This window comes from Gouania willdenowi, chromosome 21 (genome assembly GCF_900634775.1).
Source record: "Gouania willdenowi chromosome 21, fGouWil2.1, whole genome shotgun sequence".
NCBI lineage: Eukaryota > Metazoa > Chordata > Actinopteri > Blenniiformes > Gobiesocidae > Gouania > Gouania willdenowi.
In genome coordinates, this window is record NC_041064.1 from 34,547,752 (window position 1) to 34,566,096 (window position 18,345).

The 18,345-nt window shown below is 37.0% G+C and overlaps 1 protein-coding gene across 1 annotated transcript in view; it reads left to right on the plus strand.

The window, feature by feature from the left end:
- The window catches only part of man1a2 (mannosidase, alpha, class 1A, member 2), a 96,175-nt gene that overhangs the window by 18,253 nt on the left and 59,577 nt on the right, over positions 1-18,345 (plus strand). The window lies entirely within an intron of this gene.

The following is an 18,345-nucleotide window of genomic DNA, read 5'->3' on the forward strand; positions in this document are numbered from 1 at the left end:
GATCAGCCTGGTGCTGAAGGTGCTCCTGTGGTTGACCAGCACATCATGGAGTGGGTGTGGCTTTGTGCTTCTTTTTGTATTCACAAATCATTCATTGCTGTTCTCGTCTTTCCAGTGAAAGGATGATTCTAGTGTTTATTTATACATAGAGTATGGTTGATTAAATTCACTGTTGTTAACAATATAATTTAATGCTTCAGATGTGCTGAAGAGAACTTTGCACTGAAATCAAGTGAGGTTACGTAGCACAAAATTGCTAGTTTGCTATATTTGCTAGACATTCAGCTAGCTGCTTTACGACGATGTATATTGTGGTAAAAATGTGTAATAATGTCCCATACCAGTCGGTTAGGATTCAGTCTGTATAGCCATATCTGTTTGATTTTGTTTAATTTTTATTTCTTTCTTTAATATAGAGATCGTTTTTCCATTTCTGGAAGTTTGTTTTCCTTGATCATGGAAAATCATAGGCTTTACATTTAGTCATTTCACTTTAACAGCACCTGATTTATTCTTATTTCATAATAGACATTTGTCGTTACCTTCATGGACTTCACTTTGTTTGAAGTCATTGTGTTTAATCTGAACATTTTGCTGACAAAGCATTGTTAGAAATAAAAGATGACTGCACAAAAACAATAAGCACATTGTAGAAATAAACAGAACTGCATCGCCAGCAAGATTTAGAGGTAAGATGGAGTCTATGGTGACATAAGGTGATCAGAATAATACAATAGTTGTTAATTGTACATTGATCAACCATGACGATGCTATTTTAGCTAATAATTAAAAAGGAATGATGCTTATTGCTGGTTAAATAATCAGTTTACAAAGCAGAAGATCTGCTGAAGGATCCACATCTAAGTGGACAATCTTCCAAAGCTGATCCATCACACAATGAACAGTGGCCATGATGTCAGCCAAGTCCATTAAAGTCCAGCTTTTCATTAATCTGCTTAGAACAGTTCCCGTTATTGACCAACTGTTGCCTTTCTATCAGTAATAAAGTGAACTCCAAAGTTAGAATCACATCAGTTCCACTACGTATTACTACATTATAGTCTGACAGTATACTGGTTATTAATAATAATAGAAATAATAATAATGTTCCATTTAAATGATCAGAAACATGGACACTAACCAATTTAATCCCAAACAGACAAAACAAAATCAAATCACATAAGAATAAAATAATAAATCAAATTTAATTAAAATAGAACAAAGAAAATTTAATTTAATATGAAACATTTAAAGTTATTTTTGAAATAAGATATAAATATTATATAAGAAAAATGCATGTCTCATTTTTTTAAAGTGTCATGTGATCATTAAATGGAGATGGTCCTAAAAACCAGATTGGATTACCTTTAGTCTCTGGTCCTGATAGTGGATTTTTCACACAAATAATTAGTCTAACCACACAATGTAATCTACATTGGTCATTATTTGCAGTTCTGTCTTTGTACTGATGGCAATGAATAATGAGAAGTTATGATCGTACAACTATGAATCGATTTTAAATGTATCATTTGCTGAGAATCGGTTTGTTTTTGTTTACTGGGAGCAAACTGTCTGCGTGAGGTATGAGTAGAAACGTGAAACTCTATGGATTTTTTTTTACTGTCTAACATGGAAAATGGCTTGATGAACATTCATGCTGTGTGTTTGTCTGAGTGCCCAGTGAGTTTATCAGCCTGGCCATCTGCTGTGGAAAATAACAGGCCTTTGGCTCTCTGCTCATCTTTTCTGACAAACCAGAAACCTTTTTATAATCCTGTGAACTGGTTCTTTTTCTACACAGTTATCACTGATATGTGTTATTATCAGAATGATGGCCGCCTGTTCCTTGTAGTGCATCTTTTTACAATGCTTGTACCCATGTTTCATGTAAATATTCATCAAAACGATCAATCTTTTCATGTAAGACCTCTGATTTTCACTTTCAAAATTGCCCAAATTCCGTTTCAGGCTTTACCTATTTCTACGTCACGTCACACTTTTGCATTTCATTATCTTTCCCTGTTTAGATGACTTTACTGGTTATTTACAGGAAAAATCCCATTTAAATGTGTGATTATGGACTAAACACATTATTTGTCAAACTTTAATTACCACTAACCGGCAAATCCTTCTAACATTTTGCACAAAATCCAGCACAGCCGTGTGACTGGAAATGCATCTGCCACGATATGTCACCAGTTAAACTGATCACCAGTTCAGCTAATACACCATCAGCTAACCCTGTTTTTGTACCAGAGCCTTTTCACCTTTGACTGCAGTCATATTAATCTGAACCAACACATTAAAAACACGCTTTAGATCAGTGGTCTCCAACCTTTTCAAGCCCAAGATCACTGACCTCCACCTTGGTGACGGCAAGATCTCCCCAATGAAGTGTAAAAAAAAAAAAAAAAGATTTTACTTCCACTTTCACACTTTTTATTCAGGCTAACTTTATTTAAATTACATGAAATGCTTTGGTCCAACATTCAAAAATAATGAACCCAAAATGCTATCTGTAACTAGCATATTAAACTGGCCACATCATTTGATCCTATTGGTCAATTTATTGTGCCCGTTACGCTGAAAAAATACAAGGACTGGATTGACAGAAACATTAATCAGCCATAATGTATTTGTGTTGTTTATTTATTTAATTTTTTTTGCGATTATTATACATTTCCTATGTTTCATTTGTGTTCCGGTGGTTTTTTTCAGGCATCTAAACGGGCAGCTATTGTTTTTTACACCGTTGTGTTCAGCCGCTATGGGGTCCTGACCGCAGAATGTACGAGTGATTATATTCTCTGTCACCCTGGATTTCCACTGGATGTGTAAATGCTGTGAAACAGCAACGCAGCTGATAGGTTTCCATTAAAGTCAATGGGTTAATTTCCACCGCATGGTAATCAGCTCCAGCACAGCACCGTAACTGCTGAGTCATGCTGCTGCCCTCTGCAGCAAACACACAGCACTTCTATTTTTGCTGGAGCTGTGCTGCAGCAAGATAACAAAAATAAGCCCGTGCGAGACAGGAAGTAGTACATAGACACAGAATAAAATATCTGGATTATTTTCAAAATAAAATACTATGTGTTGAAGCCGGAAAATGCCCACCTTCTGAGACCTCCTACAGGCCCATTTCAGACTCTATCCAAAAACAAAGCACATATTCTGACTCAGGAATAAAACCTGTCCGCTGATACCACATTTTCAAAAAAATTAACACTTTTTTTCTGCAATAAAATAGTGCATTTTGGCTCTAGCGCAATTTGGACTCTACCCGAAAACCACATATTCAGATTCAGGGGGACCAGACCTTTCCGTTGATGCCATGTTTGGCCTGATCAGAACAATTTTTAAATCGTATTTCACATGTAAATATTTTATTTATCCGTGGTTGAATCAGGCATACTGTATGTATCGTGCGATTACACGTGAATTAGCGCGATCACCTGAGTCCTAGCTGCCCTCTGCTTACTGCAACAGATGAGCAACAAACGGAGGCGGTGGGGATTGCTGGACTGCAGATTGCGCTGACGTTACGCAGCGGAGCAGTTTCGGTGCAGATTTGCATCCAGTGGAAATCCAGGGTCACACCCCGCAAATGTTCGACGCTCATGAGGAAAATACAATCTGATCATATGGTTTAACCATGAGTAGCACAAGATTATGAATGGGAGGTTATTTTTGCGTTGAAAGTGGCGCAGGATATGTTTAACACATAAGTCCGGGAAAAAAATGTACACAAAAACATTTTGAAATGTACCAATCTCTGTGTATAGATACAGTAAAAAAGTATGCACTTTTCATTGTTACACCTAAGAGCACCCGACCCCTCCACACCCTATTTTAAGATTCAAATTATATTAAAATGAGAACAACACTTTGGATTCCCCTCTGCATGCTCAGAAAACTACAACTCTTACCATCAGAAACAAAGGAAAGAATGTGTTTTGAGTTATTATTAATATTTAGCAACATACAAGACCAAAATAATACAATACACAATGAGTATACTTCATTTACTGAACAAAAATGTAAACATTTCAATTCAAAAGATCTGAAACTTTTTCTGTGTACACAAAACGCCAATTTCTCTCGAATATTGGTCATTAATGTGTTAAATCTGTGTTTGTGAACACTTCTCCTTTGCCCACATAATCCATCCATCCAGAATGCGACCCTGAAGTGACCCACATGCACAAGTCTACTTTTCCCCCTCCCCCGCCGCTCCTTCTGGGACGCAGAATTATGACGTTATCGCATTTTGATGGAAGCTGAAGAAGTTCAGTCTGCCAACAAAGATGATGGTGAACTTCTACAGCTCCATCATCCAGTCCATCCTCTGCTCCTCCATCACCATCTGGTACGCTGCAGCTACGGCCAAGGACAAGGCCAGACTGCAGCGTATCATCCACTCAGCAGAGAAGATCATCGGCTGCAATCTGCCCTGCCTCCAGGATTCTGAGGCGTGCAGGAAAGATTGTGGCCGACCCCTCCCAACCCGGTCATAAACTGTTTCAATCTCTCCCCTCGGTCCATCAGGACCAGAACCTCCAGACACAAAAACAGCTTCTTTCCTTCTGCCACCATCCACATGAACACACCCCCAGTCACCCACTGAACCCACCCACTATATATATATATTTATATATATATATTTATATATATATATATTTATATATATATATATTTATATATATATTTATATTTATCCTATTTATCCTATTTATCCTTTATTCTCTATCTATCCTTTATTTATCCCTCATCCTTTATATTTATTATTATTATTATTATTGTTGCTGGGTTGTTTCTTTGTTCTTTGTTTTCTTTGTTTTTTGTACTGTCCTAAAAACTGTACTTGGCCATTAAAACATTTCTGATTCTGATAAAGGTCAGATAGAATGCCAACTGGCCATTCAGAAAGCAGTTGCATTATAGAATAGAAGATATGTATCAGATATCCACATACAGAAGTGGCCTGGCCTTGGATTTGTAAAAATCGTGATACTACTGTTCATTGACAAAATCTGACACATGTCATATGTGGGCAAAAAAAATTGGAATTGACCTGCGGTGTGAACATACCCTGAATTTTGAATTTTCATTGGTAGGGATGTAACGATTCACTCAACTCCCGATACGATTCGATTCACGATACTGGGTTCACGATACGATTCTCTCACGATTTATTTTACAAAATGGGACTGTAGACAAATTTTTTTTTGGGAAAAAAACTAGAAAATACCATACTATTTTCCTTTTATTTTTCATTGTCAAAATAATTCCTTGATAAACTAAAAAAACTAAAAATAAATCTTGAATGAAATAAATAAAGGAATAATACAAATGAAAATGAAGCCTATTAATTTAAATTCTGGTTCGATAATAAACAATGCAAAACTGCATAACAGTTATTTTTCTTTTTAAAAGTGCAACTGAAAATGTATTTTGTGCCTTAACCGTGATTGCAATGATTTACGTCATATTTGTTTGGACCAGCAGAGGGCGCTGGTAACACAGTGGTCGGTTGGCATGCAGATATCTTGCAGTGAAGAAGAGAAGCTATGCTAGCAGACAGAGCTAATAGAAAAACGTGACTTTTACAGATATTCAAGTAATATTACAGATATTCTTTCGGTGCTAAAGGGGTAATGAATCATTTATTAACATATTTAAGAGTAGAAGGCGGCCAGAAAGAAAGTATTAGCAGACTCAGCCCGCCGCCTACACTCTGCTGGTTAAAAAAAGTACTGCGATTCAATTTTTAGAAAATCGATATCAACCGTAATACCTATGAATCAGTTTTTAACTGCCTTACGATTAATCATTACATCCCTATTCATTGGCCATAATCATCAAAATGTATAGAAATAGACTTATGTTGAAATGTTTCACTCTGTCATGAGTCTTAATCATGTATGGGTTTTACTTTCTACTTTTGTTCTTCTTCTTGTGTACTCTAGTTAAAATTTCTACTCCTCTGTTATTTGTGAACGGATTGGGCTGAAATTTGGTAGGTATGATCTATGGATGTGTACGCATCGACGCTCAGAGCTTTATTTTTGATTTGGGGCCCGGGGGGGGGGGGCAGGCCCCAAAAGGAAAAAAAACAAAAATTATTATTATTTGCAAGTGAAATATTACGTAGGTTGGTGGTACCAAATCATTGGCACATACAATATGTAAATGGGGCCCATATTTCAAATGACTATTCCTTCGTTAATGTTCGTGGAATCTGGCTGTAATTTGACATGGATGTTATATGAGCGCATGTCAAGAGCCTCTGAGACCTTTTTTTAACTCGGTGGAACCAAGTCATTTGACTGAATTCTCTGGAACGTGGTACGTGCTATTTGGCGTGGAAACTATCTCCAGGCCCTGTCGCAGTTCATCTGAACTTGTGTTAAATGTCATGTACTGTATATATTTTTCTTAAATGTATTTAAAACTCATGCTGCTGTTTATTTTGTCACTAAAAAGGAGGACTAATGCCATGGCAGTCGAATATAATACTGTTTATCGACTTGCCAACATTCTTAGTATGTATGCACGTTTACATATTTATGTTTGTGTGTTATGCATGTGTGTGGCATTCTTACCGCTTGAATAGCTTTTATTTTATCATCATTTCTAAAGATTAATTTCTGCTGTAATAGCAGTTACCTGATGTGGGCGGGACTAAACTGTGAGATTGATATAATATGAGGTCTCCTGTCATCTTATGGTGATGTGTTTAAAGAAAATGACCCCCCCCTCTTATTGTAAATACCAATGCTAATAAGATTAGGGTGTCATGTTCTTCTTTGCCTGGACGTTGTGATGAGAATACTTTCTAATGTGTAATATAATCCTGAATCTCACCCCATCGTAGAGGGAATTGTAGAGGCTCAACCTTTCCACACTGCATCCCACTCGTAATGGATTTTAGTGCTTTGACCACATGTAAGCATTCCCACTTATTGCCTTGCCAGTTATTGTTAGCGTTGCAGCGCGTTGGCTCTGATTTTTGGTTCTTTAAGGCCGTAAATCAACATCACAGCCCAGCAGGTCATGTTTAAGGCTCAGGCCTGCATCAAAGAAGGCGTATTTATCATATTTAGTGTGATTCTAGATGTCAGGCCCGTGTGTGTGAGTGTTGGTGCTTCATTTCTGTGCACAGTGTGTGGTTTTCAATAAAGGAAGCAGGTTGTAAGTGTAGCTCAGTGCTTTATGTACATAAATGAATTCTGAGGAAGGCGTTTTCTGTTGTTGACGAGGGTTTGTTAAGCGGTTTGAGTTGTGTGTTCAGTTTGCTTTAAGTGCACCACAGTTCATTTGTTTAGATCGATTTCTTAGTGTGGTGAGTAGAGAATTTCTTAGAACAGTTTTTGTTCATAAGCTACGAAAGCATATCGCATTCACTAGAAAGAAAAAAAATATTTTTTTCTGAATAATTGATTTTTTTGTTTTGTTTTTGGGCAATTTTTTTCTGTTTTTCGGACAATTTTTTTTCTTCTGTTTTTCAGAGTAATTTTTTTCTGTTTTTCTGACAAATTTTTTCCGGTTTTCACGCTAATATTTTTTTCCTGAATTATCGAGAAACTTGGTAATCCATCCTATGGCGACTCTTTGCTGCACGCTTCAACTCTCTACCCATTCCAGATATTTTCAATAGTCTCCTGATCTATAAAAATTCAACTTTAGCTCTAAAAATACTTAAAGTACATGTTTTCTTATTGTACAAGATCTCTGAAAACATGTGACGTGTTCTAAATGTTTATAATGACAAATTTGACATAATTACTATTATTATATGATTGTTTTGGGGGTTTTCCGGCCTGATAAGACAAAAGTAATACGTTGACCTGATGAGAATTTTTCTTTACAGTTTCATTAATGTCCTTTATTACAGCTCTCATAATAACATTTTAAACAGCTCCAAGTCAAATATGCATCAACAAATTATTTGGTTAACATTTGTGCATTTATACATTTAACTTATAAATTAAATTATTAAACTATAATTTGTGTACCCTTTGTTCTTTGGTTATTTTGTTTCATAAATAAATTAAATAAATAGAATAAACGGATTGTTTTTTTTTTTTTGTTTTATTAATTTAAAACCGAAAATGGAAAAACCAAAAAGCAAACAAGCAGTGTTTTTTTTTTTTGTTGTTTGTTTTAAAATAAATCTGGTTCTGTTTGTGTGCTATTTGGATATTTAAGGAAAACTAGGACGAGAGCTTCATGTTTTAATCTCACCACACAGAACGACCCACAGATGGACTTTTATTCTGCTCCGTTTGATAAAAATGATCTCGCATCATATTGTCCACCTCACACTGATGACAGAGGCGTCATTTGTGTTTCAATGATGTTTCTTTAAAGAATTATTGATGCTGGAAGTCTTAATCTGTGAATATCTGGCAACTTCACCGAGCAGTGTTATGGTCCATATAGTATCCAGATAAACTGGTGACTGGGCGGATTTTTGCTCCTGGTTCGGACATAAAAAGAAGCAACGCATAAGTCACATTACTAGTGAATTGAAAAGTTATTAATACTTAAATAAATCAAAACCAAAAAATGGATGCACATGATATGTGGAATCAGAGGTGGTGTAATGATTCTACTGGTGCTCCTCGTTTCTTGTGATCAACTTTGGCGTGTGTTGACGGCTGCTGTTAGCAGTATTTACAAGTGCAAAATAAACATTTTACTGCCCTCGAAAAAGCTGTAATTGTTTTTGCAAAAGTTTCAAATCGTAGAAATTCTAACATCTATTGTTCCTCACACCAGCCTCACAGTTGATAGTCAGTCATCACTTTATTTTGATACTATTTGGATCGTAACACCGCGAAGCAAAACATTAACGTGAGCAGCTTTATACGAGCTAAAACATCCTCAGACTGAATGAAAACATGATCAGGACCAGAAAACTGCTGAAATAAATCCTCCTATTGTGTGAGGAGACCTGGTCCAGGACCTGGGGAGGGAAACCAGGTGCAGTGGTCTTCAGTTCTCGCTCTAATTTCCCCGTCACTCAAATAGAACAAGTTTGAAAAAAAACAAAAGAGAAAAACGCTGCTTATCTGGTTTTTCTGTATTTCTGTTTTGGTTTTAAAAAGAGTAAAACAAAATAACCACACTGTTTATTTGTTATATTGATTTGGTTTTAAAACGGAATAACCAAAGAACGAAGGGTACACGGACTATGTATTATATATCAGTTTGGTGGGATTCTTTTTCCTTCTCCGTTATCAGCCGGATAAATTCCAAATGAACATTCTCAACTTAAAAAAAACAAACAAACAAAAAAACTCCTTTTGCTGTATATATTTTTTTATTGTCTCATGGTTTCTGTCCTCTTTAGGAGCTTAGAACAGTCACACTCAAAAAGGTCTCTCATTCAAAGCACAATGTAATTGTGAATTGGTCTCTATTGAAAAGCCACTTATTTATAACATACACTGAGGATGTGCACAACATCCTGTGTTGATGCACGTGTGAGGATGGAGAACAAGGACATCTGTACCGTGTGGGAGACAAGCTTCCTATAGTTTGCTTTGTATTCAGGCCAATACGCCTTCACCGCAGCAAAGTGGCTGAACACTCATTAGTAAACACCAGATTTGACAAGTGGGTGGAATCGCATGCGGGGAGATAATATAGAAGAAAAGGGGAGGAGGAGGAGGAGGAGAGCAGACAGGAAAAAAAACCATTTGGGAGGAGAAAACCAGTCAGTGTTGTAGTTATAGGTGAGGCTGTCTTTGAGATCACAGCGTACACAGAGGTGTGTAATCAAATTGATGTACGCGCTTCTTTATACAGCAGTTTCCTCAGAGCCAAGTGGGTCAGGAAATAAAGCAGGACAAGTGACAGTGGGAGCTCACAAAAATCCACCCACAGAAAATTCCTCCTAATGCAGCACTACAGTGTGAACAAATGAACATGGTATAACATGCTACCTGCAGTTAAAGGGTTACAGTGTTTCTGTTTAACTGTAAAACACGCTAAACACAGAGTGGATTGGGACAAAAAATAAATAAAAATCCATCCCCGTACAGTCTGTGGTTGTTCCCGGATAGGGTTGGCCATCAAGCATCGATTGGTCCCCAACCCGGGACTAACTTTCCGATTCTCACGGAATCATTCCATTTTTTAAATTTCTATTCTAAGAAGAAGAATCCACCAGAAGTGTTTGCATTACCACGCAACCATGAACCACGGCACTGTTTCTGATTTCATCCTTTTTTTACCTGCTGCTAATCTGGACTGGGTTGTACAATTTGTTCCTTATTGTATGTTTGATATTGTGCACCAGGTGAGCACATCAGTGGGAGCACAGTAGCATATTTTAGGCCCTGTCCACACAGAGACGGTTTGTAGTCTAAAATGTCAAGTTTTTTACCGTTTACGCCTTGCGTCCACACGGAAGCCGTTTACGATAACTGAAACAGGTCCTAGAGTGAGAAAGTCTGTGAACGCAGCCCGCTTGGGCGCCGTGCGGACAGCATATGTAGGGCCACCTCTCTCTTAACCCGCGTGCGTGACCCCCAACAACAACAACAATGGCAACGGCAACCATGGCAACAAAGTTGCAGCTCTACCCAAGCAAATCTCCTGTCATGTCTCAATCTTTTCCTTTTTTCTTTTGTTTTTCCTGTTTTTTTGTAACACGAGTTTTATGAGCATCCTCGGGTATCTTCGTCTTCCTTGTCATCGTCGTCTTCTTCCTCCTCCTCCTCTGTATTTACAGCAGTGTGGATGCCACAAGGTGTATTACTGCCCTCTACTGGTCTTTATTGTAACAACTAGTAGAGGTGTCCCGATCCGATATTGATATCGGATATCGGTCCGATATCAGCCAGAAAACTAATATCAGATTTTATCGGACTGCATCTAAAATCACTAAGAAAATTTTCCGCTCCAGCACTTTTATCCATAGGTGATTGTGGTTCACACTCCAACAAAGTAGGTGGTGGTATTGCACCTTAACGTTGGTGCTGGTCTTAGAATTGATTTTTTATTTATTTTATTCAATGGTAGAATTATGCAGCTCTTATGTTGAAGGTTAAAATGTATGTGACCAATTGGTTAATTATAAATGGGTGAGTTTTTCTCATACCTACAGTTGCTGACTATTGTTCTCTGTTTGAGTGACATCACATGATCAAGCCTTTTCTAACATTCCACACTACAAAATAAGTCATATAAGTATGTATGATTCGTGTTGATATCGTATCGGTTCAATATCGGTATTGGCCGATACACAAGGCTGCAATATCATATCGGAATTGAAAAAGTTTTATTGGGACATCCCTAACGACAAGATCCTCCCGTACATTCCAGTGTCATGCAGGAACTGCAGCACAGCCTTAGAAACCATCTGGTGGTTTTTCTTTATGACCAAATAAAAAATAAAAAAAACATCCTCTACTAAATCATACATGCTCGCAAATAGATGCTGCCTTTCACTCGGTGTCTTCTTCCCTGTTTTGGTGTATTTCTGTGGCAGCGTTACAGCGCCACATAGAGGCCTGGTATGTTCACTACAGCGTTTTCCACCTTTTCCTGTGGATGCACAGATAATTACCCATTTTAGGGGAAAGGGTTTTCGTTTTGTCTCCGTGCGGACGGGGCCTAAGTACCTGCAGCATCACACACTCAGGATGTGTGGAAATATGTTTCATTGAGGTTTTCAAAAATAAAGCTTATGTGAAAAGAAAATGTATGATATTTATATTCAAGTTCATAGATTTGATATTTATATACAGTACTAGTTGAAGACATCCCTGTGAGAAATTCATAGTACAGTTAATAAAAATATTCATAGAATTAAAATTCATGGAGCGGTTCAGACTATCTTTGTCTTATCTTGTCAGATAATTTAAAAACATGTGTGTGTATATATATATATATATATATACAGTATATATATACCTTTTTGACCCTGTCTTTTAAAAGAATCTGAATCAGGAATCGTTAGGAATCGAAATGAGCAATGGAAATCGTTCATATTCAAAGGATGCCCAACCCTAGTACCCGGATCAAGTCTGCAGCATTTCTGGTCACATCCAAACAATTTCATATTTCACACTCATCCAGTATGTTTGCGATGGTGTAAGACCATTTCAGACAAATAAGAGCATCGCGTTAAGTCACATGACTAATGTACGGGTGAGTTGAAATGTTGTGAATACATGAATAAATAAAAAAAATTGGTGAAGACAAACACTTGAACATATCTGATTAAAAAAAAATCAGAGTTGGTGTTATGCATCTGCTAGTGTTCCTCTTTTCTTGTGATTAACTCCCGTTGGTAATGTAGCTAGCGCTAGGTTTTAAAACACGGAAAATATATTTTAATTCCCTCACAAAGCTGTGTAATTAATTTTTGTCTCATTGTAAACATCTTTTGTTTGCCTTGCACCTGCGACACAGTCAATAGTCGGTCACCTGTTTATTTAGATACTACATTGCACTCCCCTAGTGGTCCAAAGTTTTAATTAGTTTTCAAAAATTTATTTGAAAAAATACAATTCTGAATATAATGTACATAAAATACAAATATTTTAAGTGCCATAAAACACAGTGACTGTACAAAATGTATTTGAAATAATTTGTTGTTGTTTTAAAAATAGTTATTTTTTGGAGCTCGAGTGATGTGACTCAGAAAGCGGCCGCCGGCCTGATTTTATCATGAATTTACAGCAGTAATGTAAAATATACTATTTTTAATGACACGGTTCAGCCTCACAGAGATAAAAAAGTAAGAAGAAATCAGGGCGGAGCTGCTTTATATATATATATATATATATATATATATATATATTTTTTTTTTTTTTTTTTTTTTTCCCAGCAGTTTTACTGTGGAACTAAATGCTGGGATTCATTGGATTTTTGAATGTCTTAGGAAGATTTTGAGACATATATGGATTCAGTAAGATATGGCATCGCTTTAAAGCTGAGGAGTGTTGGCTTGTTTGTCACCATTTTGTCCCCAAGTTTGGCAAAATAATTGACTGTTTGCTTTGATCTTTGTGTCTAATGCTGCGTTCACATCGGATGCGTCACAAAATGTTTGTACAACCAGATGCCTCAATGAATGCCTCCCAGATGCGAAATATTTCCTGTGCGGCGGTGCTTTCTGATTCGCGCGTCAAGAGCGTTGGTCGTGCGAGCGCACTCCTGATTTTTGGTCATATTCGCAAGAGTTGAAAATATTGAACTCCTGCGACTGTTTCGCATGACGAAAGCCAATCATAGTCTTTGTTGACGTTGACGTCAGGCCGTCAACACGGACACCGGTCTGTTCACCCATTCAACCATGGAGTAGAAGCTGTATGTGACCACCTGGAGCTGTAGGACACAGCCGTTATAACCAGGACCAGACTAGGAAGGATCAGGTGTGGAGGAGAATCAGCAAAGAGGTGGAAGTAGCAGGTAAAAGTTCTCTCTGTAGCACTGAGCTAGGATAGCATTAGCCGCTAATCACACCGGCTTTTTTCACTGGTGGTTTATGTTTGTGAGAGGAGAAAAAAGAGTGCAGCTCCTCGCTTCAGCAGGCAGTGAAACTCACCAAGTTGGATCTGTCGCTGGTGGGCGGGGCTTCGCTTCAAAGGCGCATATGAAGCGAATGAGGACATTTTTTGAGCCTGCAGAACCTGTGGTACGTTTTGTGTGGCAGATGCGTTCAGTGTGAACGCAGCATTAGTATGGTTCGTCAGTTGTTCTCAAACTTTTTTGGCCCAAGTGCCCCCTTTTGCATGCTTGTTTGGCTTTGTGCCATCTGGTTATAGTGTTTTACAGATGGTACAGTTGGCTTTTTTTATTCTTCTGATTTGTGTTTTCAACTTGACTCTATCTAGTACAAAAATAATGCAATGTTTAAATTACTTGAAATTGCCTGTTGACGTTGTACAACAGATAAAAATCTTCTCTTAGATTGACTCTAAAAAGTGCTCCTTTCTTGATCAACTGTCACAAATAACTCAAAGTGCTGATTCATCACAGCCTCTGCCTTTAGTTACTTGATTAAAAGCTGGGAATAATGAGTGGATGTGGGAATAAAAGTTTGCCCCCTCCTGTGTGTATAGTTGCTTTGGCCCACGCGAGTCTATTCAGCGATAATGGAGTCTGACATTGTTGATGTGTGCACAGTAGCTTGTCCAACATTAGCATTCAGAACGTGATTAGATCTTGAGAAACAGCCAAAAACTTTGGTCTAGCTTTTTAAACTACAGTGTATGAGTGAAAACCATTTCCATGGATGTTTGTGGAGAACATATCCATGTAGATTTCATTTAGATTTCCGTCACGTCATGTATTTCCGTTTTGTTTCTGTTTCTCTATTTAGATGAATTTAAAATTCCTTAATTTCTCCTAAATAAGTTTAATGAAGTCAACTACTGTTAATAATTCTAATTAAATGCATATACTAGAGATGGTGGAAAATAATAAATTATTTTAAAAATAAAACACCAGTTTCATTGTTGTGTATTTTCAGATGGGCACCTTATGAGAGAGAAAAAGGCAGCCAGCCTCAGCTTTTATTTTGGTAATTTTATTTATCAACAGAAGCTTTATTTTTTGTATGCCTTAACTTATTCTTGTAGTCACTGAGACTTATTAAACAAAACACCAATTTGTGTTCTTTTTAATCCGTGTATCATTCGTTTTTCATTATGTAACAAAAACATGAAAAATGAAAAAAACACTCATTTTTTGATATTTGTTTCCAAAACCAAAATTAAAAAAACGGAAAACGCCTTGTTTTTCAAATTCAAGCTCTTTTGCTTCGATACAGAAAATGGAAAACTGAAAACGAACTCCTTTATTTGTTTTCTCCATTACCGATTTGCCAAAGTACGTGACACGGTAGTGCAGCGTTACACATTCGGAGATATCTTTAGCTCTGCAACACTTAGGAGTCTCTAAATCCTCCTAAATGTCCGTGAGGAGGTTCTGTGTTCAACACCAGCTAAAGCAAAAAGGACACGTTTTGGATGCACAGCTGGAAGCAGCGATCTTGTCAATGCCGAACTGCCGTTAGCATGGCCATTAGCGTCGGATGAGAGTACACTTCCGGCATTTAAACTTTAAAAACAAGTCATTGCGCACACGTACCATTTTATTGACGGACTTTGTGAAATGACTGAGAATATTTTTTATTAACAGTGATAACAGTGTTTCCCAACCAGGGGAAACACTGGACTAGACCACCGATACCTGGGAGTGTAGAGTCTGAAACATGGTAGATTAATGATAACTTCTGATGCTGACCCCGAGTGGTGAAAAAACACTTCCTACACGTGATGTCTTTGCACATTTATTGTTGTTTAATATGACAGTCTGAAATGATGTCATCAGGATAATTTAAATTATGTTAATTTAAATTAAGTTGATCAAAACTTAATCAATAAACCTGATCAGATTCAGTAAACCATTGATCCCTGAGGGGGAATTAGGTGACATTAATGCTGTTCTCATATATCTGGACATGAATAATTAAAAAGGAGCAGTCAGAATAATTCATGTCACTAAAACTTATATGTACCTCTTAATTGTATCTTACTCATTATTTTAAATTACATTTTTGTTTTTGACATACATTTTTTTTTATTATAGTTTTCTTTTTTTATTAGTATTTATTTTGTTTCCTCACAGTACAACTTAAATCTACCTTTTAATTGTATCTTACTTTATTTTTTACATAGATTTTTGTTTAATTATGGGATTTTTATTTATTAGTATTTATGTTGTTTCCTCACAGGAGTTAAAAACTAATATTTTCTGAAAAAATATGCATTTAAAAGTATAAAACATTTTTAAAAATCGTAAATCGAATCGAAATTGCAATATCTGTCAGAAAAGACACAATTAGGTTTTTTGGCAAAACCGTGCATCCCTACTATTTAATTTGAATGCATACCAATTTTGATGTCATACTTAGTGTGAGTAGTACGTTAGTATGACATTTACAACACGGCCCACGTCAGTTCTGATAACGTGTGTAAGGCCTTCGAGTTTCTCTCCAAAATATCCCAAAATCCGTTTTATCACGTTACAGATTTCCGTTTAATTTCCGTTTCATTGTCTTTCCCTGTTTAGATGACTTCCCTGGCTATTAAACTTCCTGAAATTGCACCAAACATGAAGTCAACAACTGTTTATGATTCAATATTCAAATGCTTCAGATCACTTTTGAAAATGGGAGGTTTACGATAAAAATCATGCAAGATTACGTTGGGCGGGTTACGATTAGCTACACTGCTAACCCTCAGCCACCCGTTTAACAGTAAATATGTGATTTGGTTCCAAAACATTTGTGAAACATTTTAATTACGACAATCACCCTCACAGTTTTGCACGGAAACACGCAAAGTGGTGTGATTGTAAATGCTTCTGCCACGGTGTGTCACCAGGTAAACTGATCACCAGTTCAGCTAATACACCGTCAGCTAAACCCATCTGTGTAACAGTGATTTTTCACACTTGAATGCAGTCATAATAATTTGAACCACTTGTTCATCACAACACATTAAAAACACACTTCAGAATGAAGCTCTGCATTCATTTTCAGTCACAGAATAACATGATCACTACTCGACCCATGACACAGCATGAGACTTTGAACAGGAATTGGACACATTCGTCCATTTATCAATCCCTCGTTTTCTGGTGTAAAAATAGCCAAAGCATTCATGTGAGGCCTGATTTTAAATATATAGAGAAAAAGAAACGAGTTGGATTTATTTTATTTTTTATTTTGACAACAGTTCTGCCCCAAGAAAATACTTTCAAATGTTTTTTTGAATTAATGTGCTCATCTTGTTTGTTGATAATACATAAAATAAAATGTATTTAGTAGACATCACAGACATCCTTTAAACTACATTGTTTATGTCTGGATATGAGATGACTTAGTGGTGCTCACGTCATTCCAACATGTGACATTAGGTCTTACACACTAAATGATGCATGTTACACATATGTCATGGTTACATGGATAACACACACGAGCTGTCCAATTATCCGTGTTGGTGCAGAGCGTTTGAAGCCTCGTTCATGTGCACAGAGACACTACATTTGTCACGGTGCTGCAGAAAGTGCATGTTAAACTCTGACACTCTGAGATGCTTCATTAATATTTTAGTTGTTTTCACTGTTTTTATTTTGGTTTTCTGCGGCTTCACATCGATATTCATAGCAGAGCAGGCAAATGGACGACATGTGAGGGATGTTTAGTAAAGTAGGGCCTCTGAATTTCTGTGATTGTGGAAAATATGGAAATGGCAATATTGCATAATCAAGCTAAAATGTCAATCTGACTCTGAATATAGGGTTATGTGCATATTATATTTTAAATATTGCGCATTTCAACTGAATTTTTCATTAATGGGTGATCAGAGAAACAGAACCGTCATTTCTCACACCAAATATGACGTAATATAACGGCCCTCACCTCCTGTGAATGGAGATGGCTATATAACATGGACTAAACCCTCATGTTTTGGGACAATATCACGCAGTTATACCATATTTTGAGGAAGTTTAGCAAACGTCTAGATGTCAATTCTCGCACAAAATCTTGCGTTATCATGTGCTTGCTTCAATATATTTCTGCTGTGTATAAAAATTAGTCGTATCAAGCATGTTTGGCACAATTTCAGGAGGTTTAATAGCCTGTATTGACATCTGATGAGGGAAAGACGATGAAATTTTGATGTGGAAAACCGAAGGCTCTAGTAACGCGTTTGTTTTTTGAACACTTTCTCCTGTAGCGTGTTTACATTGACAGTCCCTACTTCACACTGCACAGGTCCATTTCCTTTGACCCCAAAGTGAGTACTTTGAAGTTCGATTTTTCACACCTACTTGTAACTTGTGGGCAGGGTAAAATAGGGCTGATTGATGCCAACATGGGATGTTGGTAGCTGGAGCTAGCTAAGCACTGTGCAGCGTCAGTGACGCTCACACAAAACGAGTTAAAGCTCCCGATATTGTTTTTGGCTGGAATTCTCAATGACGCCTGATAGAAAAGTTACTCCATGGTGATGAGGTAGGGACTTTCCCCATGTTGGTTGATGACGGCATCAAGCATGAGCTCAACCACATGAAAATCAATGCGTCATGACTGCAATGTATGGAATGACGTCTACAGTAAACGGTGGTCATTGCGGCCAATTTTTTTTAAGTAAAACGAAAGGATTTTTAAAATCTTTGTTACCGATTGTTACAAATTAGGTATTATTACAACAATACAGATTTAAAAAAAAAAAAAAAAAGTTTGGTTGAAACACAGTGTGGTGGGGATTAAAATCACAGCATAGGACCCCTTTGTTTACTTCCACACAT